Raw genomic sequence first — 22,190 nt, 5'->3', positions numbered from 1 at the left:
GGGAGCAGGCATTTCACGTGGCCAGAGCAGGAGCAAGGAGTTGGGTCACACACTTTTAAACAACCAGATCTCATGAGAACTCACCATTGCCAGAACAGCATCAAGCCATGAGGGATCTGCCCCCATGACCCAAACACTTCCCACCAAGCCCCACCTCCAACACCGGGGATTACTGTCAACATGAGATTTCAGGGACAAACATCCAAACTATGTCATAGCCTTAAGGGGATCTTACCTCTTTGAAGCATTGTAGAGTTCAGAGAGTAGGACATTTTGTCTACTGTATTTTAAAATACTAAATGTTCTGATTATAAAAGTCAGTCCTGGAAAAAAAACAAACCTGAAACCATAGAAGAAGAAAAGGAACAAAATAAAAATTACCCACAGTCTCCCTCGCGTGTACCGCACAGTTCGTGTTTTAGTGTGTCTACACACCATTGAATGCAGGTGGACAGACGCAGGGACAGGTGTGCCTTGCTAGTGCTATGTCCGCAGCACCTGGCAGAGTCCCTGGTACAGCATAACTGCTCAGCAGTTGAGTGCTGAGTAAATATTAATACACGTGCATGTGGTACCAGTCAGGGCCCAACAGAGGGACCTCCTGCGAGGAGTTGCTCCACGGGTGTGGAGGATGAAAGAACAAGCTGGGGCGACCCCGAGAGAGCCCAGAGACAAGCTCTGCAGGAAACAGGCACCACCACTGGGCTGGGTGACCTGAGCCCAGGAGCCCGGAGGACGTCCTCCGCTGCTGATGCTACCTCTGCAGTGGGACGACATCAGACCCCACTGCTGATGCTGGGACCGTGCTTCCCCTCCCCCTGAGGCTCTCCTACCAGGGCCCCCTCTCATCAGGCCCGGCTGGAAGCCAGCTGGAAAGGGAGTCGGGGAAGTTTCATTTGTGGGGTCCAAGTGCCAAGGGGCAGACAAGGGAAGGGTGGATTTGCAGCTAAGAAGATAATAAATAACCAGACTACGTGACAGTCTGAAGAATCAAATCTGGAATCAAATGCTACTCTGCTCTAATGTAACCCTGTGTTTTACTGTGAATAATATACCATGGGTATCTTCCTTGCTTGATACAGCTCCACATAATTTTTCTCAATGAAACAGATTCTGGAGTAGGCAATGTTTTCCTCTTTTGTAAAATACACCAAATTGTGAGGGTCGAATGAGATAATGTCAAAGTATTAGTACTTTACCCTAGCTGATTGACAGTATCCAGTGATAGTGATAATAAGGGTAATTACTACTCTATCCAATTTTATCAAACCTGTGGATGTTTAAGGAATTGGGTTGTTTTTTTTTTTTTTCTCCCTTGATGAATACTCCTGTAAATACATCTTTGCCTGCTTGTCTGAGTCTTTCTGTGGGTTTTTAGAAGTGGACTACTTGCAGCAAAGTCTCCACTGCTTAAGGCTCTTTGTATATTTTGCCCAATTGTGCTCTAGAAATACATCAATTTCCAGTCCTCCTTCTCTCAGACCACCCACCCGTCCCTCACATTTTCACCAGTTCTGGGTCTTGTTGTTCTTTTTACTCTTTGTCAATCAGGTGATTGAAAAATATACATTTTTTTAAATTGGCATGTATTAGTGAGCTTGATGTTTTTCACAGAGTCATATGGAAACAGTTCTGCTTCGTGAACAAGACCTTGGGGCCACATACTGGCTTGTTCATCTGGGTGCATTTTCTCAATCTCCCTCAGGATCATTTTTCTCCCTGAAAAGTGGGATTAAAAGTATTAATAGTAGTGCCCATCTCACAGAGTCATTGTGAGGATTAAAGAGAGGATGCATAGACGTGTTGAATCAGTGCTGGGCTCTGGTAGATGTTCAGCTAGCCGTAGAGCTTATTAGCCATTTGATGTGCTGATCCTCGGGAAGGTGGGCGGGAGAGACCTGGATGCAGAAAAGGAGCTCTGGAGTTGAGGTTTCCAGAGATGAGGTGGTGCGTGGTGGCCCAGTCCAGCATGCCTCTGGGTATGAGCACAACATGGGCAGATGTGTCTGGGGCTCAGGGAGTCATTTGTGGATTGAGGGTGCTATGTGGGTGTGGACCACGGTGATCCAGGATGATGCAGGATTTGGGCCGGGGAGGAAGATGGCAACCCAGGTTCCATGCCATCTTTAAAGAGAGGATGGTTACTAGGGTGTCCAGTGACCAGCCAAGTGGCCTATAGATAATGAGGACTCTTCATGACATGGAGGCTGAGGTGGAAATTCCCAGAGTAGGGTTCAGCCCTGGCCCTAAAAAATGCCAGAGAAACTGTAGCCTCCTGGAACCTGTCCTGTGTGCAGAGCCAAGCTTCAGTGTGACAAGGGATGGTGGGAGCAATTTGGAGAAGAACGAAGATTTGGTGCAGTGGCTAGGGAGGCAGGCAAAGATGGAAGGGTGCAGAGCTGCTCAAGGTCAGCTTCCTGAGCCTGTGATGTGGTCACTTGCTCCACACTCAGAAGGGCCCTGTGTTTGGTTTAATGCTCTTTTCTTGCCATCTTGAAATTCTTGATAATTTTTGAACAAGGGATCCATGTTTTCATTTTGCGTTGGGCCTGGAAATTACGTCGCTGGTGCTGAGGGGATGTGCAGAGCAGAGGTGGGCGGAAAACTGACGAGAAGGACACCTGGGTAAGGGTGGGATGAACTGGCCTCAGGACGCCGAGCAGAGCTCATGTAAAGGTGTTGGGCCCAGGATGCGTTCTCAGGCTGGGGTAGGAGGCCTGATGATGGCAGATTTCTCTGGGTTACAAATAGAATCTGTAGCAGAGTGGTTCATAGCTTTATGTGTCTGTGTGTGCATTGGTAAGTTTTTATTTTGAAACTAAAATTATTTCAAAATTAGAGAAAGGCTGTGAGAGTGCGGTTGAGCTGGCATTGGTTCTGGAACAGGGTTTCCCAATGCAGGCGACACTGGTAACTATGTGCCTTGGTTCACTCTTTGTTGTGCGGGCTGTCCTGTGCCCGATGGGATGTTCCCTGCACTCCTGGCCTCTGCCTACTAGATGCTGGGGGCACTTTCCCTGGTGTAATATTAAAAAAATCTCTCCATGTTGCCACATTTGGGGGATAGAATCCCCCCCTCCCCGAATTGAGAAGCAGTGTTATTGGAACACAGTGTCCTGTATTCTGTCTAGCCTCTGCTGCTTAGAGCTGCCTGAGCTTGGAGAAGATACTTGTTCTCTCTCCTAAGCTTCACTGTCCCTTTCGGTACATTGTCAGGATGGCTGTTAATATCACTGCTCTGAATGTGCTCAGTTTTGCGTAAACAGCAGCTAATGTTAAAATTTTAATCTCTGCTAATATAAGAGGCATTGAAGTACACGCGAGTTCAGTTTGCATATGGTGAGGAGGGAGATAGCCTCATGTTGTATGTGTGTATTTGCCAATTCTATATTTTGGGGTTGATTCCTCTTGTCTTTTGTTCAGTTGTCTCATTCTGTTTTCTGTTGGAGCTTTGAATGCCCTTTTCATGCCTGTGACCTCTCTTGACTATGCCTTTTCTTCTCTGCCAGCAAATCTCATCCATTCTTCCAGGGCACCTCACTGTCCCCGGAAGCCCCAGTGACTGCTGTGTCCACAGGGCTTGGTTTGTGTGCTCTGGCTCTGCAGTGTACTGCGGAAGGGGCCGGGCTCGGAATGGGGTTGCGGGTCAGGCCATGTGCCCAGGGGAAGGACACAGGACCCACGGAGTCCACCCCTCTCTCCCCCGCTTTTTTTTTTTTTTGGTCGCTGAAATATTTTCTTTCCAATTCTACTAGTCCTGCTAGAGCTGCCATAACAAAATACCTGATTGGTGACTTCAACAACAGAAATTGATTCCACACAGTTCTTTTTTTTTTTTCTTTTTGAGATAGAGTCTTGCTCTGTCTCCCAGGCAGGAATGCAGTGGTGTGATCTTGGCTCACTGCAACCTCTGCCTCCCAGGTTTGAGTGATTCTTCTGCCTCAGCCTCCCGAGTAGCTGGGACTATGGGCACATGCCACTGTGTCTGGCTACTTTTTATATTTTTTGGTAGAGACGAGGTTTCACCATGTTGGTCAGGCTGGTCTCGAACTCCTGACCTCAAGTTATCTGCCTGCCTCAGCCTCCCAAAGTGCTGGAATTACAGGTGTGAGCCACTTTGCCTGGCCATGATCCCTCACAGTTCTGAAGGCCAGAAGCCAAGATTGGGGGGCCGGTGGATTGTTTCTCCCGAGGCCTCTGTTCTTGGCTTGCAGGTGGCTCCTTGCTGTGCCCTCACATGGCCTTCGCTCTGCGTACGCCCGAAGCCCCAGTGTCTCTCTGTGTGTCCAAATTTCCTCTTCTTAGAAGGACACTGGTCATACTGGATTAGGGCCCACCTGTATGACCTCATTTTACCTTAATAACCTCTTTCAAGTTTTCGTCTCCAAATACAGTCACATTCCAGGGACTAGAGCCTCAACATGGAAGTTTTGGAGGGAGACACACTTCCACCCATAACATCAATGTCATATTAAGCTTTGTGGGAGAATAGACCAATACGTGGTGGGTTCAAGAATATTTTCTTAGAAGAAAAGTGAATCTGTATATTTGATACTTTAAGTCTTTCCTTATTTGCTCTAAGCAGTTGGTAAGAATTTCAGTGTCACTTGGCTGAATGATACACTACTGGTGCCTCCAGACCTATGAGGAGCCTAATATTTTTGTCTTGGTTGAAACAATACAAATCCTGGGTTTTGGAGATGCTCACAGCCAGCTGTCTGATTACACAAACTGAAAGTGGCAGAGAGGAAGCTTTTGCATGGGGAAAACATGAAATATACAAGGACTCCTTTAAGACAGAGTGTACTTCTGAACATTTACTGAAGGTGGAGGGCCCTGGACAACTGATGTTATCTTATGTGGCGTTGTCTGGGTCAGATTCATTGCATTTCCTGAAGAGGTAACTCGGCAGTCCTGGGAGAGGCTGGGCCTTGGTGTCCAGGTGGCAGTTTCATAAGACACCTGTGATTTGATGTGAGCCGATCACAGAGAAAGCCATTTCCAGAGAGGAATAACCGTGTAGTCTGCTTTCCTGGGAGTCAAGTTAAAACTGCTCTCCTGTGACCTTGTCACCTGGCAGTGGAAAGTTACCCTTGGCTGCAGACACGACTTCCGCATATTCTTCAGAACTTGCTCTGCCCTTGAGTTTTCCAGCTTTCGTTTAATGCACTAAACCTTTAATATTCTCCTAAATGAGACGTCTTGCATTTGAGCAAGTAACACTCGGTAAGACTTTGCTTGGTGGGGGAGGAGGTTTTACCTTCCTGTGGCATTCTGAAGCTCTGCAAATCCACCCATAGCCATGATTATGTTATATGACCTCAAGATGCTGGAGCTGTTAATTCATCTTTAATGTAATTGACCTGATTACTTCTTTCTTGAAGGATTTTGTTCAAACCTCAGGGTTTATTTAGGAACAAGTCTAACCGGGCCTGATTAGTTTTCCTAAGTGGAGATACAGCTTTGGGAAATAAATTAAGAAAATGAATGATTGAAAATGTAGGAACACCATGACAATTGTGAATTTTTCTTATTGAGGAAAAAAATGAGTATCTGTGAATATTTCTCTTATGCTGTGCAGTGAGAAATGACACTCTACTGTGGATGGTAATTTATTTCTGTGTAATTGCCTGAGTGAGGCTCTCTCTCATATTGAATACTGAGTAGAATTGTTAGGTTATTTTTGGAAGAATTATGGATTTTCTCTTAGGTTTTAGAATATTTTTTGTTTGCCTGTTAAGAGAATTTGATGAAGATTTCAGTGTAATTAACCAAATAAAATGGCATTCTGTATCCTGGGAAGGGGCGATGTCTTTCAGTTCTAAAGTCAATGCATCATTTACCTCCAATCTCTCTTGCTGGCCGAGCCATCAAACCTTCTGTTTTTGATAAATGTTGTTGTTGTTGTTTTGAGACAGAGTTTCACTCGTCACCTAGGCTGGAGTGCAATGGCACAATCTCGGCCCACCGCAACCTCCGCCTCCTGGGTTCAAGCAATTCTTCTGCCTCAGCCTCCTGAGTAGCTGGGACTACAGGCGCCCGCCACCACACCTGGCTAATTTTGTATTTTTAGTAGATACAGGGTTTTTCCATGTTGCTCAGGCTGGTCTCGAACTCCTGACCTCAGGTGATCCACCCGTCTCAGCCTCCCAAAGTGCTGGGATTACAGGCGTGAGCCACTGTACCCAGCCTGTTTTTGATGAATTTTAAACTTCTGGTTTGAAACTTTGTTTCCTGTACTTATAAGGAGACAGTTAAAAGCACTGTGATTTGGACTGACAATGCGTTTTAGATGTTAGATAGATCTAACTTTGAATATTTATTTGCAGAGAAGTAGCAGGGAAGACTAGGAATGACTTTTTCTTAGGAGGTGCTATGCATTCCTTTGGGTGACTGACCCCTTTGTGAGCTATAGTGGTCAGTCCCAGGATGGCCCACACTTGTTGGCTGCCTTTGCCATGGTGGCTGTGGTTGGCGGCCCAGCCAAGGGTTTTCCATACTGGGGGCCTTGGTCCAGTGGGGGCGGGTCGTACCATGACCCCCTTCTCCTGTGATCTTGCCTCACTGGCCCAGGTAAATTGGTGGATGTTCTTGACTCCTCCACCTCCAAAAGGACTTTGAACTTTGACACTGTTGGGAGTTTAGGCTACACCTCAACCGGGCAGAGACTGGGACCTAACCTACTTTTAAAAGCCCTCTACAGAGGATTTCATAACTTTCCTGAGTGTTAGGTTCTGGTGACTAACAACCTTGACTTTTTGGAGCCCTTCCTTTGCCAAACATGCATTTCTCAGGTGCTCACTTAAAATGATTCTTCACGATATGCCTATAGACGGGTCTGCCTGGTACTGCGTCCTGGAGCCGGGGTCAAGGGAAAGAAATGTGCTGCTTCTGCCACAGACAGACCATGCATGGGAAGAAACTATTTGAGAATGGCTCTCCAAGGGACTGGTCGGCCTTGTCTGCCCACTCCCTCTACCTTTCTTTGTTCTGTTTCTTTCTCTTCAGTGTTGGTCCATTTTCCTTTTTTCACTGTTGGGTGTTAGCACATCATTACTCTTATCTCCATATATGTGGGTGTTTCCTGTATCATGGTGAGCTTCAGTAGGTCATGGATGAGTTAGTTCTCATTCCAAAATGTAAATTTCTGGTGTTTACCACGTGCTCAATAAAGCTTGAGAAAGATGAAGGTGAGAGCCCAGAACTAGTATAAAAATACGGATACTACCATAGCATGGTAATTAAAGGGGTGATTGTGAAGATGAGGTAGCTGTGCCTGGACGTGTGTGTGTGTGTGTGTGTGTTGCCTGGAGAAGGCTTACCAGTGGTGCTGGACATGTGGGGTGGAGTGTTGATAGTAACTTAATTGACTGAATTTGGAAATAATCTGTGGGGTTGGAGAGTAAGGAGGTAGCTATGTAAGAGGATGGGGTGAGGGGGGGTGGGGTGGGCAATGGAGCTCAAGGGCTCAAGGTGCAGGCCTGGACTGACGGCCACCAGGACTACCCCAGTGGCTTCAGGGTCAGGACAGGAAGGGAATGTGATTATTGCAGCAGGTAGTAGGGCAGTATAAGTGTATTATTCATATATGTTTGATGAAACGGAACATCAAATAATATATCCCATAGGATAGAAAGGCACGGTTAGTGAGTTTGGGTTAAAAATTCGATGAGATAAAGTGGTTGTACCTCCTGTGAAAGCAATTTAATTTCTTATTATGAAAGCATTACTCATGTTCTTCAGAAAAATTAAAAAAAACACAAACTCCGTCATTATAGACAATTGTACTCAAGATGAAGACACCCTGTACTGTCACAACCCTGAAGCACCTCTGTTAATGTGTGTGTGTCTTGTCACAGGGTGATTCTTGATCAGGCTACTGAAACAGCAAGGCTTGGGAACAAGAGGCATGAGAGCAACACTCAGGACCTGTTCAGTTTTCTGCACAGTTCCAGGTGCTCTTCCAGCATTGCTGGCTCCAAGAGAGTCAAATATTCAGAGCTTGCATGCTGGAGAGGAAAGGGGTTAAGGTGGAGATACAGATCTGGGAGATCTATAGATACGGATCATCTGCATTTGGAAATTTTGTTTGCCCTTCTCACACATTTCCATCCAAGTTTTCTTTGGGGAAGAGGGGATCCCTGCAGAGGAGTCCAGTTGCAAATGTGAAATCTTAAAAATGTATGTAAATAGCATCTTTCATTCCATGATACTTGTTTGTTTGAATAGAACATTGTTAAATTTTATTGTGCTTCAGAATCATCTGGGTGCTTACAAACATAGATTGCTGGACTCTGGTTCTGGAGATTCGGATTCTGGAAGTCTGAAGTGGGGCTTGGGAATCTCCGTTTCTTCCAAGTTGCCAGGTAATGCTGATGCTGGTAGTCGGGAGTCCGTACTTGGAGAACCACTCTTCTACCTACCAAGACTTCCAAAAAATTGGTACTCTGGGAACATGCCCTGTGCCAGTCCTGTGGCTTCTTAGGCACCTCTTCCAGCATAGACTCTTGCAGAGAACCTAGTACCTGTCCGGTGTGGGAAATCTCATGACAGGCATCAACATTCCGTGACGGTTGACAGACACCTATGGGGTGGCTGATGCCTTTTCTGTGTCTTCAGGGTTTTGGGTGAAGGAGAGTCTAAAGGAGTGGTTCCAGGTTGTGGGAAGAGCCTGGCTTTGATGTTCAGACACCTGGCCTCAGGCTCCATTGCCCATACTTCCTGTGGAATGGTTATCATGAGTCCTGTTGTCCTGTAGGTGAATCATTGATGCCTATCTTTGCACAACCTCTCATTTGATGATAATTTTTTTTTTTTTTAAATGACTCTTAGAAACAGAACATGCACTTTGTGGAGGGACCTACGGTACAGCAGAAGCTTTGTGGAAGGATACAAAGTGTGAGGGACTGTAGTCGAAGAGATTCAAATTGGAAGTGGGAAGAGATTGACTTTTTTTTTTTTTTAAAGACAGAGTCTTGCCCTGTGGCCCAGGCTAGAGTGCAGTGGCACAATCTTGGCTCACTGCAACCTCCGCCTCCCAGGTTCCAGCAATTCTCCTGCCTCAGCCTCCTGAGTAGCTGGGATTACATGCGTGAGCCACCAGGCCCAGCTAATTTTTCTATTTTTAGTAGATATGGGGTTTCTCCATGTTGGCCAGGCTGGTCTCGCAAACTCCTGACTTCTGGTGATCCGCTTTGTGTCTCTTAGGGAGCATGTTTGAAGAGTCAAAGGAAAACCAATCTGTTAGCTTTGTGAAACGTTTTTTTTTTTTTTTTTTTTGAGATGGAGTCTCGCTCTGACCCCCAGGCTGGAGTGCAGTGGCGCAATCTCGGCTCACTGCAAGCTCTGCCTCCTGGGTTCATGCCATTCTCCTGCCTCAGCCTCCCCAGTAGCTGGGACTACAGGCGCCTGCCACCACGCCCGGCTAATTTTTTTGGAATTTTTAGTAGAGACGGGGTTTCACCATGTTAGCCAGGATGGTCTCGATCTCCTGACCTTGTGATCTGCCCGACTTGGCCTCCAAAATGCTGGGATTACAGGCGTGAGCCACCGCACCCGGCCCGAAATATTGTTAAAACCAAGTACCCTTGTGAAACATTGTTATAAGAACCAAGTACCTTTGTGAAACATTGTTACAAAAACCAAGTACCTTTGTGAAACATTGTTAAAACGAAGTACCAAGTGTGTGGCATTAAAGTCAAGCATTAATTTCAAGTTACAGAAAGAAATAGCACTGAGTAGAGGTTGATCGATAAAAAAATGAATAAAATATTCAACAGAATCTCCTTAAAAATAATGTGAGAAATGGACACGTGACATGGGCGTTTAAAAAGTCTGTAAGGCCAAGAAAAGTTTCCTAAAAGGAACACTGTGCCCAGGCAGTCCTGGCTTTGCAGGATTCCCTGGTAACCGAGCTCAGGCATCCTGCAGAGTGAGTATTGCCCAGATAGAACCTTCCGCCTCTTTGGGGTAGAATTCGATTTCAAAGAGAGAGAACTGTGGGGTGAGAAAGGAAGACTGGGACCCAAGGGGCCAAACTAGTGACAATGACTGCTGTCACAAAGGGTGACAATGACAATACCTGCTGAGCCCAAACCACCCTTTGGACCCAGTGAATCTCAGAAGTTGCTTCCAGTGCAGGAGCAGTTAAGCTCAACTGTTTTACAATATCCAGTTATTTGGCTGGGTGTGATGGCTCACACCCACACTCCTAGCACTTTGGGAGGCCAAGGTGGGTGGATTGCCTGAGCTCAGGAGTTCGATACCAGCCCTAGGCAACATGGCAAAACCCCGTCTCTACTAAAAATACAAAAAATTAGCCGGGCGTGATGGCAGGCACCTGTAATCCTAGCTTCTTGGGAGGCTGAGGCATGAGAATTGCTTGAACCCAGGAGGCGGAGGTTGTAGTGATCCAAGATGATGCCATTGCACTCCAGCCTGAGTGACAAGAGTGAGACTTCATCTCTAAATAAATAAATAAATAAATAGCAAAACAATCTGGTTATTCCTCAAATATTTATGAGCACCTCTTAATGTTTCAGATACTATTGTGACATGAGAAAAATGCGTTTGTATATGTAAATAGAAAAACAAAAGTAATGTGGAAGCGATTACTTCTGTCATTTTGGAACTACCTTCCTCCCATATTAAGTCCATATTATGACAATTCAAAAATAATCAAACTTCGTAAGATATTACCTGTGAGAGGAATAAGTATTTAAAAATGTATTTTAGATGGCCTTTTAGAAATCTAGTCCATGGACACAATCTAGCATCATGTAGTTGCCTTCAAAAAGAATATCCTAATGTTTGTTTTCTTTTTCCTCTCAAAGTGTTCTGTTGAAAATAACTCAACATTTGTCATTTTAGTTTTGATATTACTTAGTTATATATCCCTTTTGAAGCAGTACCCACCCACATAGTAATTGAGACTATCTTGTGTTTTGAAAAAAAAAAGTGAGACAATTTGACTTTGATAGTTTTAAGTTAAAAAAAATGCTCCAAGTTAGATGAAATCCTTTGATCTTAGGTATTTTATGAGGAAACTGGAAAAAAATAATTTCACAAATTTCTATTTTGCTTTGTAAAAATTTTTTGATTCATAACACAAGGAAAATCCAGTAAGCTAAGGAGTTTTTCAGTTGTTTATCTTGCTAATGAGTTTTTGATATGAGTTATTTCTTTGCGGTAAGGTGGCATGGATGGGTGTTGAGGCTGAGCTGAAAAGTTAAATCTCATAATGGACATTTGCACGCTTTAAGGAAGTAAAGCTCTCGAAGCATGATTATGGCCAAGATGAGGCCGGTGGCATGTTTGTCTCCTAAATGTGAAGCCAGCAATCTCAACGGTTTGTCTGTGGTATGCAGGTGCCTGGTAGAAAAATTAGGGTGAACATCATTCATGGTGTGTGGTCAGTTGCAGGCCTTCAGCCACATGGATGACAGAAGGGAAGTGAGGAATCAGGGATGGGTTTGAACTGCGGCGTTGCTTTGGGAGTTTCTAGACATCGTCAGTTGCACATGTACTGTTCTCCTTGTCACCCCCAGGATCTACTGTCCTGTGGTTGAAGCCTGCAGCTCTCCCAAGTTGGTGGCACTGGGCTTCCTGACTTCTCGATGTCTAATGAGACAGTGAAATTCTACTTGCAGCCCCTCTGCAGGCTAGGTTTATCTCTCCTCTGTCTTCCCAGCTGGTGATTTGGTTTCTCAGTGCTGTCTTGGTTGCACTTTTGTGGAGGATTCAAGCTGGTCCTTAGCCACTCCTTGAACCAGAAACCTCTTTTACTTTCTTATGTAGTTCTTCCCTTCCTGTTTTTATATCTAAAACTAGTCCATTGTAGTAGAAGTGTTGGTGTTCTTCCTAAAAGGAATTTTTAAACATCTCTTGGAGAGTGGGTTAGCCACTATAAATTGTTTTGGGACTTAAGATTTGGATACGCCCTTCCCCAGATGCTATCTAGAGATGCTTCAATTTCATTTCAATTGGTTATTGCATCCCTGATATTTTGAGACTGTTGTGAGTAGAAAACATTCTGGTTTACGAACAATCTGCTTTTCACTATGAAATAGATGGGAATTGTAATTATTCCTGCGCTTTGTCTTAGAGAAGTTACATACATGCATCAAGTGTGTGATCTTGTGCAGCTCTTCTTAGATTGAGTTTTTGGCTCCTCGTGTGCAGGCCTTCTAAAATCACAATGGCCCTGAGATGGGAAGGAACATCGGGGCCATGTGGTTCATTATCCTACCCCCCACCGCCTCCCATGCCCTACATTTCTGGCAGCCTCCCAGCCTTTGGTCCCTCCCCAGTGCTACCTGGCCAGCTCGCAGCCTCGGGAGGCCGCCTGCCCCTGTTTGACCTGGGTTAATGACCACCAGTTCCTTTCCCTTATTACGACTCATCTGCTCTCCTGCATGCTGGCTCCTTGGGTGAGAGCTGCCCTCTGCAACCTCATAACAGAAAATGACTTGACTTCTGCCACCTCCTCCTCCTTCCCATGAAAGAATCTGGTCTTTTCTATCTCTCTATTATTTTTAAAACCAGATTAGGTTGGTTGTGGTGGCTCACACCTGTAAAAATCCCAGCACCTTGGGAGGCAGAGGTGGGCAGATCTCTTGAGCCCCAGGAGTTTGAGACCAACTTGGGCAACATGGGGAGATCTCTACCAAAAAAAAAAGAGGAAAAAAAATAGCTGGGTATGGTAGCACACACCTGCAGTCCCAGCTACTTGGGAGGCTAAGGTGGGAGGATTGCTTGAACCTGGGAGGTCAAAGCTGCAGTGAGCCTTAATCACTCCAGTGCACTCCAGCCTAGGCAACAGCGAGACCTTGTCTCAAAAAAAAAAAAAAAAATAAGAAAAATAAGAAAAACCAGATTAAACATTTCAAAGTCATTCTTTTTGTGACTTTTGCCTGTTTATTAACTATCCTGGCTACTTAAAATGAATTTTTGAGTTATGAATACATTTAGATGGTTTTAAATTCAAAGTCTCCTTTTTTCTCAGTCACTTCCATCCCCAGCCTAACAGTTCTTATCCCCAGAGTCAGCCAGTGTTACCAGTTTCTTGTATGTTTGCTTTATGCATTTACGTAAGCAAATATTCGTACACACACACACACACACACCCTTTCTATCTTATGGTAAGGCTGGCATATCCTCCAGAATGTTCTCTCTAGTCTATGAGTCTGTCTTTAATTTTCAAACCTGTAGGTACAGAACACCATCATTCTTTCTTAAGGTTACATAGTGTTCTACAGTATGGAATTTGTCTTATTTACTTAAAGCAAACCACAACCTCCCTCTTTAATCGTGCCCCCTGGGTTTGTACATAATGCTGTCCCAGGGCAGAGTATGATGACATTACTTGCTCTGGACTTTTGGTAACACGGGTGGTTTATACTGTCATATTGTTGAGTCATAATGAATTAGAGGTAAAATAAAACCCCAAAGGTTTCTTCCCCTGCTCTTGATGTTCTTATTGTCATGTTTCTTGCTTCCTGTGTTGTTTCGGACATCCGAGTGTACATACCACTATAAAACCCCATCCTGTGGGACTTGGCCCGCCACCCAGTCTGATGAGATCTTTCAGGATTCTAATTTAGTCATCTGACATTTTATCCAGTTGTGTAGATCAGCTACAGATTGGATTAGTCTGCCGTCAATATCCTCATCCAGATTTTCCTGGCTCAGAACGTTGCACAGAATGCAGCTAATAATACAGCCCCATGACATAACCCTCTGACACTTTCCTGGAGTTTTCTGATGATTACACTTTGTGTTTTTCGTTTTGCTTTTATATACACACCTATATATATCTCCTCACTCTGTTGCCCAGGCTGGAGTGCAGTGGTGTGATCTCAGCTTACTGCAACCTCCACCTCCTGGGTTCAAGCGATTCTCCTGCCTCAGCCTCCCAAGTAGTTGGGACTACAGGCACATGCCACTGCACCTGGCTAATTATTTTGTATTTTTATTATTATTTTGAGAAGGAGTCTCGCTCTGTCACCCAGGCTGGAGTGCAGTGGCATGATCTCAGCTCACTGACACAGCCACCTCCTGGGTTCATGAGATTCTCCTGCCTCAGCCTCCCAAGTAGCTGGGTTTACAGGCACATGCCACCCCCCCCCCCAACTCATTTGTTTTGTATTTTTGGTAGAGATGGGGTTTCACCATTTTGGCCAGGCTGGTCTCTAACTCCTGACCTTAGGTGATCCGCCCAGCTTGGCCTCCCAAAGTGCTGGGATTACTGGCATGAACCACTGTGTCCGGCTGGATGATTACACTTTGGATAAGAGTTAGCAGCTGGGCGCAATATCCCACCCAGCCTTACCATTAGTTCATCTTCACATGATCATCTTGTCTAGAATAAATAGGAGCGTACTACTGGTGTTGCTGGCTGGTTGGCTGAAGTCTACGTACCCTGTGCAGGCAGCATATCTAGAGCTACTAACCTTATCAAAAAGGAAATAAGTTTGTCTGCATGTCTTATTCTTAGTGAACCTTAGCTGTAGATTATTCTCCTTTTCTAAATGCTCACAAACTGTTTAGTAATTCTCTCTACAACTTTGGTTTGGATTGACGTCATATATTCACTTCCCTTAAAATTATTTGGGTGCCCAAAGGACTATAAATCATGCTGCTATAAAGACACATGCACACGTATGTTTATTGTGGCACTATTCACAATAGCAAAGACTTGGAACCAACCCAAATGTCCAACAACGATAGACTGGATTAAGAAAATGTGGCACATATACACCATGGAATACTATGCAGCCATAAAAAATGATGAGTTCATGTCCTTTGTAGGGACATGGATGAAACTGGAAATCATCATTCTCAGTAAACTATCGCAAGGACAAAAAACCAAACACCGCATGTTCTCACTCATAGGTGGGAATTGAACAATGAGAACACACGGACACAGGAAGGGGAACATCACACTCCGGGGACTGTTGTGGGGTGTGGGAGGGGGGAGGGACAGCATTAGGAGATACACCTAATGCTAAATGACGAGTTAATGGGTGCAGGAAATCAACATGGCACATGGATACATATGTAACAAACCTGCACATTGTGCACATGTACCCTAAAACCTAAAGTATAATAATAATAATAAAAAAAAAAGAAATTAGTGAGCCCATCCTATGGTAGTTGGAGGAAAACTTAGTGAAAACCCTTTTGAAATGTATCTTAATAGCCATTGGCCACCAACATAACAGTGTTCCAGGAAAAGGAGACTTGATAGATGAAAAGATAATCTGTCAAATATGTATTTTTTATAATTAAAAAAAAATTATTTGGGTGCCCAGCTCTTTGCGAGAGTCTAGGAAGTCCGTATTAAGCAGGATGAGGGATTGCTGTGTGGCTCTCTGGCCAGGAACGGTTGCACATACCCCTTTATCCTTGTCACTCCCTGTGATCTGCCCTGCCCCTGCCCTCTGAGAGCTCCATCTCTGGCTGTGACAGCTAATTTTAAAAGCAAAGACAGTAAAGGGCAAGAAGAGAGCTATAGGGTACTGTGGAGCTTGTTGGAGGAAGACAACTAGTCCAGGAGCCCTGGAAAGACTTCAGATAATGTGATACTTAGGCTGATCCCTAAAGGACAAGTAGGAGATCTGAGCAAAATTAGCAAATTGGTGGTTCTGGTAGAGGAAAGAACTATCATACGCTCCGTCTGTATAATTTATAGAATCCTTTCTTTCAGAATTGGGACCTTTTCCCAGCTCTGATCTTTGTAATTCCTCTGAGATGACCAGCAGTTTCCTCTCAGTCATTGCAGAATGTGACAGATGGCAGAATCAGTTGTAGAGCTTGGATATCGGGCCATCCTGGTTCCTCGGTATTTCAGGGCCTTGGTTCTCCTAGTCACTTTCTTCCAGTGGCCAGTAAGTGTTAGTGCAGGGGGCGTCACACTGTAGCTCAAGTGTGGATACTTATTTAGCAAGAACATCATATCTACCCAGGAATGAGAAATAGTTATCTTATGAGGATTGGGCTAGTAGCAAATAAGGTATTGGTAGGAATGAAGCAAGAACTTATCTGTAAATGCATGGCTGAAGCGTTTGGGAACATCCAGAGTTTCAGTGGAGGTGATCCACAGGAGGCAGGGTTGGGATTTGATTGCCATCTGCAGAGGAGAAACCTTGTCAGTTCTGTGGCACTATCAGGATGGAGCCTGGGAATGGAAGGGGAATGGCATCCTAGAGCATAGGAAATAGAAGCCCAGAGAGGATTCTGTTTGGCAGTGCCCTTCGAAGGCCTGTCCAGGGTCCAGGAACTCCAGCACCCAGGAGCCAGCAGCAGGAAGTCTCCTTGTTCTCGGAGATGGGCACAGCACATGTTTGAATAATCAAGCTCAGCCCTGGTTCTGAGTGCGCGCTCCCCATGCAGCCTGCTGATTGGTTATAATTTGCTTACAGAGTGAAAATGCTAGTCGTTTGTCCTGAGCCCCCAGATCCATAAAACAGGCCATTTTCTCATTTTAAAATTTACAACTCGTCGCTTGTCTTGGGTTTCTTAAGAGTTTTGCTCGGGCCAGGTGTGGTGGCTCACACCTATAATCCCAGCACTTTAGGAGGCTGAGGCGGGCAGATCACTTGAGGCCAGGAGTTGAGACCAGCCTGGCCAACACGGTGAAACCCCACCTCTACTAAAAATACAAAAATTACCTGGGTGTGGTGGCACAGGCCTGTAATCTCAGCTACTTGGGAGGCTGAGGCAGGAGAATTGCATGAACCTGGGAGGCGGAGGTTGCAGTGACTTGAGATCATGCCACTGCGCTCCAGCCTGGGCAACAGAGTGAGACTCTGTCTCAAACAAAAAAAGTAGGGGGGAGGGGAAAACTTTGTTCTTGTGTGTCTTTAAGATGCTAGAAGCTATTCTGAGCCTACCTAGTGAGATCCAGATATGAAGCAACAGAACTAACCCCAGAGAATGCCTTTTTGGGGGCCCTTGGCAGCTCCTACCTTGTGAAATCTAGACCTCTCTAGTCCAAACTACACTTCCCATCCAGAAACCCAGACTTGACTTTATTGAGAGAGGTCAAGGTTATGACTGCCATGAAAAAATCTAGAATTTTAGATCCTGAGCTATAGTTCTTGGCTTTCAACAGAGTGCCATTGTTTATATGATCATTTTTAGAACTATACACACCCAATAATGCTTGTCTTTGTGATCTTGGTGGAATTTAAAAATGTTTCCTGTCTTATGAGTTAGAGATTCAGAACAAAAGAACCATTGATAAGTGGATGCTTTGAAGACCTTTTTATGGGAGTTTTACCAGCTATTCTGGTAAAAGGAGAGTTTTTAATTAGTGGAAGAGAGTGACTGTGTCCTTTAAGCTCGAACTCTTCCCAGCTTATTTATTTCATGGGCCCTGCTCGATGACAGCCTCCTCTCCTCCCCATAATCATTGAATTACTGTGGATTCTTGGCATGCGAAGATCAAACATTTTTGATTGAGAGTCACTCTAAAAATCTGTTCACACGTGGAAGAATTTGCATTTTGGCTGAGATGCACACTTGAGTCATGGTAGATGTGAGTCTCCTGGAGGTTAGCATGTCCATGACTATGAAACTGATCCCAGCCTCCACCCACGAGTAACCCTGAACCTGCCACACCCCATAAACCCACCTGCTTACCCACCTCTTCTTCAGTGATGGCTTTTATGGGTGAAATGATGGTGGAATAGTGATATCTGCCAAGAACTTGGGAAAAACACCTCAAGTGCCGTGGCCCTGCTCTATTCAAAAGTCAGAGACAGAGGCATCCAATGTCATTGAAAGAAAGAAATGTCATGCAAGCACTTTTAAGGCATGGATCAAAACACCCCTTCACACATGTGTGGTTCAGTGCAGACCATGTGGAATCAGCACTGGAATGGACAGAAACCATTTGGGGCCTGAACGCAGTGCCTTTGGCATTGGTCTCCTGCAGCAGGAGGGTGTGGTCACGGCTCTCTGCCAGTCCCTCACTCGACAGATGTCCTTGTTAGAAGGCCTCCTTCTTCCCTATGAATCACAGTTGGCTTCTCCCACAGGGCATCCTTGGGGCCTGATGGATCTCCACAGGGCCCCCAGAGGGAGTTTTCTAGGTGGTCGGCCACTACCATTCCTTCAGCCGTTCTCCTTTAACTGAATTTTAGCTTCTTTTTCCTACCAGCTCTTCCTCTCTGAATACCTTCCAGTTCTCTTACAGGGACTGGGAGCCTTTGTTGGGATTTTCTGTCTCTGCTTCCTGAGTACTCTACCTGGTAATGCTGTGCAAGCTTTGCAACCTCATTAGGATGCTGGCCTATGCTGGACTCATCAGACACTCCCAGATCTTTGTCACACTCTATCAAGCCACCTACCCTACTGTTGATTTGCACAATGATTTTTAAAATGTCTTTGCAAGAATGTATTTCTGCAGTATTCAGTATTTGCTTTATTAGGCTTCATATTAAGTGCCTATTAATTGATAGGCACTTAATTTGCATGCCGGTCTTTAATATTGCAGGTGAAATATTGATGCTAGAGCACATTGTCATAGTGAAGCCTGTATCATTTCCAGACAGTCATTTCCTGCGTCACTATAGCTACTTCACTGGAGTGACACTGTAGCTGAATTCCATACTGTTCTCAATTGTTCTCAATTCCATAGTGTTCTCATGTGTTCTCAGTTATAATTGGGTGAAGTATAGGGGTCCTTTCCCTTCCTCTTTTCCTTTTTTTCTTTCCTTTCACAAGGGATTATTCAAATCCTGCTGCACTCTTGCATTGTGTTAGTGCCCTTAGAGTGGGGTTTTGCTGTAGAACTTTCTGGATTATGGAATTGTTCTCTATCTGCACTGTCTAATACAGTGCTCGCTGGGAATGAGTGGTGATTGAGTACTCAAAATGTAGCTAGTGTGACCAAGGAATGGAATTTTAATTTTAATTGATTTTAATTACATTTAAACAGCCTCACATGGCTAGTGGATACTTTATTGGACAGTGCAGCCTCAGGGTCTAGTTGAGGAAATAAGACTTAACCTGTGACAGAGAGAGAGAGAGAGAAAAAAAAAAAAAAAAAGACTGGATTGCCTCATTACTTAAGTGCCAGAATACATGGTTGGTCTGAAGGCAGTCACGTAGCCAGGCCTCCCATGCTGGGTGTCTATGTCTGATCTCTCGGTACTGAGCTCTGGTTTCTGACTTCTGACTGCCCTGCAGGCCCACTGGGAAGACAACCTCAAATCCAAGAAACCCCTATTCCTTTATTTCCCTTAGCCTAAGACCCACCACTCCTCTTTATTTTCTACCAGCTAATAGCAGCAACCCCCACTAATAACAAAACTGCAAACTTGAGCGCATTCCTTCTCTCTGGCCCTGTAAAACCAGTCTGTCACCCAGCCACATTCTTCCCCCATCAGGAGCACTGGAGCCATTCCCTTGTCCTCCATGCTTATCTGCCAGATGGTGGAGAAGACCACGTAATTAGCATCCCTGTCCTCTCCCTTTCACATGCCCTCTGTGCTGTCATCCAGGGTGATGGCATCCCTGAGCCACCACTCACCTGGTTACTGTGTTTGCTCTGCATCCTGCAGAGGATGGAGCCAGGTGCAGGCCACACTCAGTTCTTGCACCTGCCCCTGCTTCCCTGGCACATCAGCTCCTCCCAGGACATCAACTTTCTCTTCTCTTCCCTCTTTTCTCATTCTTGAAGGCCTGGCCCAAACATTCACTCATCTGTGGCTTTCTCCAACTTCTCCACCTTTCTCCCTCCCCACCCCTTGTGTGTATGTTAATTTCTTCCTTCTCCAAGTTCCTGAAGAATATTACTCATCACATTACGTGTCTCTTGTTGTGGTTACTCTCCTTATACATAATAGAAAGTAAATCTTGCAGGCTTGAACTCTGTGTGATTGAGTCATTATTCCTTGTATGTTTTCAGCACAGGGCAGGCACTTTGGGTTGAGTCACTGTGTGGACTCAGAGCAATGAGGAATAGATGTTGGACAGGCAGGTACCAACTGGAAGAAAAGAATTGGGTCCCTGTGCAGAGCCCAGGCTGTTCTTACAGCAGCAGTGAAGCTGCTTGTGGTGGGCTTTCAGTGGCAGGCCAGGCAGTTTTAATTAGATTCGTTTGTTCCTAGGGAGGTCTCACCAGAGCAGTGGAGAGGGACATTTTAAGAAGATTGGACTAATATGGTAGCAAGCGAATTTGGATGCAGAAACATTGCCTCACACCACCACCAGCTATACAGAGCATGGCACATAATAGGTATTCCATAGGTTCTGAAAGAATGAACAAATGAGCTTAAGCCAACTGGTGTTGGACCATCCTGCCATTAGCGATAACATGCATTGAGGCTGTGGAGTAGAGAATAGTTGTGAATTTAGAGTTATTTCAGTGGCACATGTAAGTATCTCAGCATCTCTTGATTGTCATTCTTTTTGGATTTTTTTAATTTCATACTCAATAAATGATCATGTATGTTAAGTTTTCTGAAGTAGTCTTGGTTTCACATTTTGACTGTATTTATTGTGGTATCAGGTTCCATGTTTCTTAAAAGTAATACTGCTGCTGCACTTATATTGAACAAGTCACCAAGCTCTGTTAATTTTGCCTGAAAAATGCCACTGCTTTGACATGATAGAAAACACAGGCAATAGTCTTTATTTCTCACTGCTGTTTTTTTCTTATTTTGAAGAATCACCCTAATACGTAGGAAAATCTCGACTTAGCAAAGAGATAAATGAGACTCTAATTATTGCATTGGGTTTTTCACAATGTATGTTAGTTATCTATTGCTACATAACAAATTAGTTTTAGAGTTAGCAGCTTATAAAGCAACAAATATTTATTATCTCACAGTTTCTGTGGGTCAGTAAATCAAAAGTGGCTTAACTGGGTGGTTCTGACATGTGCCTTGGTACAGTGACTGGCATGTAGCAGGCAAGGGTCTCTTATGATGCTGAGTCAGGATGTCAGCCAAGGCTGCTGTCATCTGAAGGCCTGACTGGAACAGAAGGACCCATTTCTAAAATGAGTCACTCACATGGCTAGAGGCAAGAGGCCTCAATTCCTTATCACAGAGATTGCTCCTTGGGGCTGACTGAGTGTCTGCACATCATAACAACAGCTGGCTTTCCCCAGAGTGAATGATCCAAAAGAGAGATGGAAGCCTAATGTCTTTATGACCTAGTCTCCAAAGTCACACACTGTCACCTCTTCCATATTCTATTAGAAAGGAGTCACTAAATCAGATACCCATGGGAAATTACCCACCTCATGAAGAAAGAAATACCGAGAGTTCGTGGACCTGTTTCATAACCACACAGCATCATTTCTTGAAGGTAGAGTCACCTTGAACATTTAAATTAAGGTTCTGCTCTAGAAGTCTATCCCTTTATTTTTTCCCATTTGTTAACCCTTTTCCTACTTGGCATAATAGCAGCCATTACCTAGTAGAAGTTGAGAGATTTAGGTTGCACAGAATCCCACAGTCTTTTCAGGAACTCATATCCTTGGGGCGTCTGCTTGTTGACAGCATGGTAGGACCGAAACTTGACCACGTGTTATGTGTTGGGCTGCTAGTGGTGATCAGAGATGACAGTGAGTAGTCCGTTGAGTTAGGACTGTTTGCCTCTGTCAGTGTCATCTGAGTTTGAACTGGACATGCAGTCCTGGTAGGCTGCTTTCATTTCCACCCTGGGTCTTTGTTCTCACTACTCATGTCTTATGCCTCTGTTCTACCGCTGTGTAAGAGGCAACTGTGCACACACCTTGCCTCTGCCATTGACTGTAAGCTCCTGAGAGCGAGAGAATGTGTCTGGTTCAGTTTTGTGGCCCTCCCTTTTGCTAGCACAGTGCATTGAACATAGTATCATTCTGCATTTTTGTTGAGTGTATAATTAGATGGTCAATGTGGAGAACTCAGAGGGATTTTAGGAGGGGGTGGCAGCAATATAAGGTTGTGAGACCCAACGTTAAGAGAGAGAAAGGTGTAGCGGGCGGGCGTTGGTTTGGGGAGGGAGAAAGTGAAGAGGATGCAACCTGGCAAGAGTTGAAAGTGACAGAAATGTGTGGGGTGGGGAGGCAATAAGACAGTGTGTGAGATTTTTTTAGAAATGCAGGCAGGGGAGGGATGAGTAGGCAGAGCACTGAGGATTTTTGGGACAGTGAAAATACTCTGTATGATACTATAATGGTGGATACATGTCAT

General features: G+C 44.7%; 1 protein-coding gene across 13 annotated transcripts in view; it reads left to right on the top strand.

The window, feature by feature from the left end:
* NEDD4L (NEDD4 like E3 ubiquitin protein ligase) overlaps nt 1-22,190 on the top strand; it is a 368,499-nt gene that overhangs the window by 100,160 nt on the left and 246,149 nt on the right. The gene's annotated exons all lie outside the window — the stretch shown is intronic.

Source organism: Symphalangus syndactylus, chromosome 1 (assembly GCF_028878055.3).
Source record: "Symphalangus syndactylus isolate Jambi chromosome 1, NHGRI_mSymSyn1-v2.1_pri, whole genome shotgun sequence".
Taxonomy (NCBI): Eukaryota; Metazoa; Chordata; class Mammalia; order Primates; family Hylobatidae; genus Symphalangus; species Symphalangus syndactylus.
The sequence above is the reverse complement of the archived record's forward strand: the minus strand, read 5'-3'. Positions and strand labels throughout refer to the sequence as shown.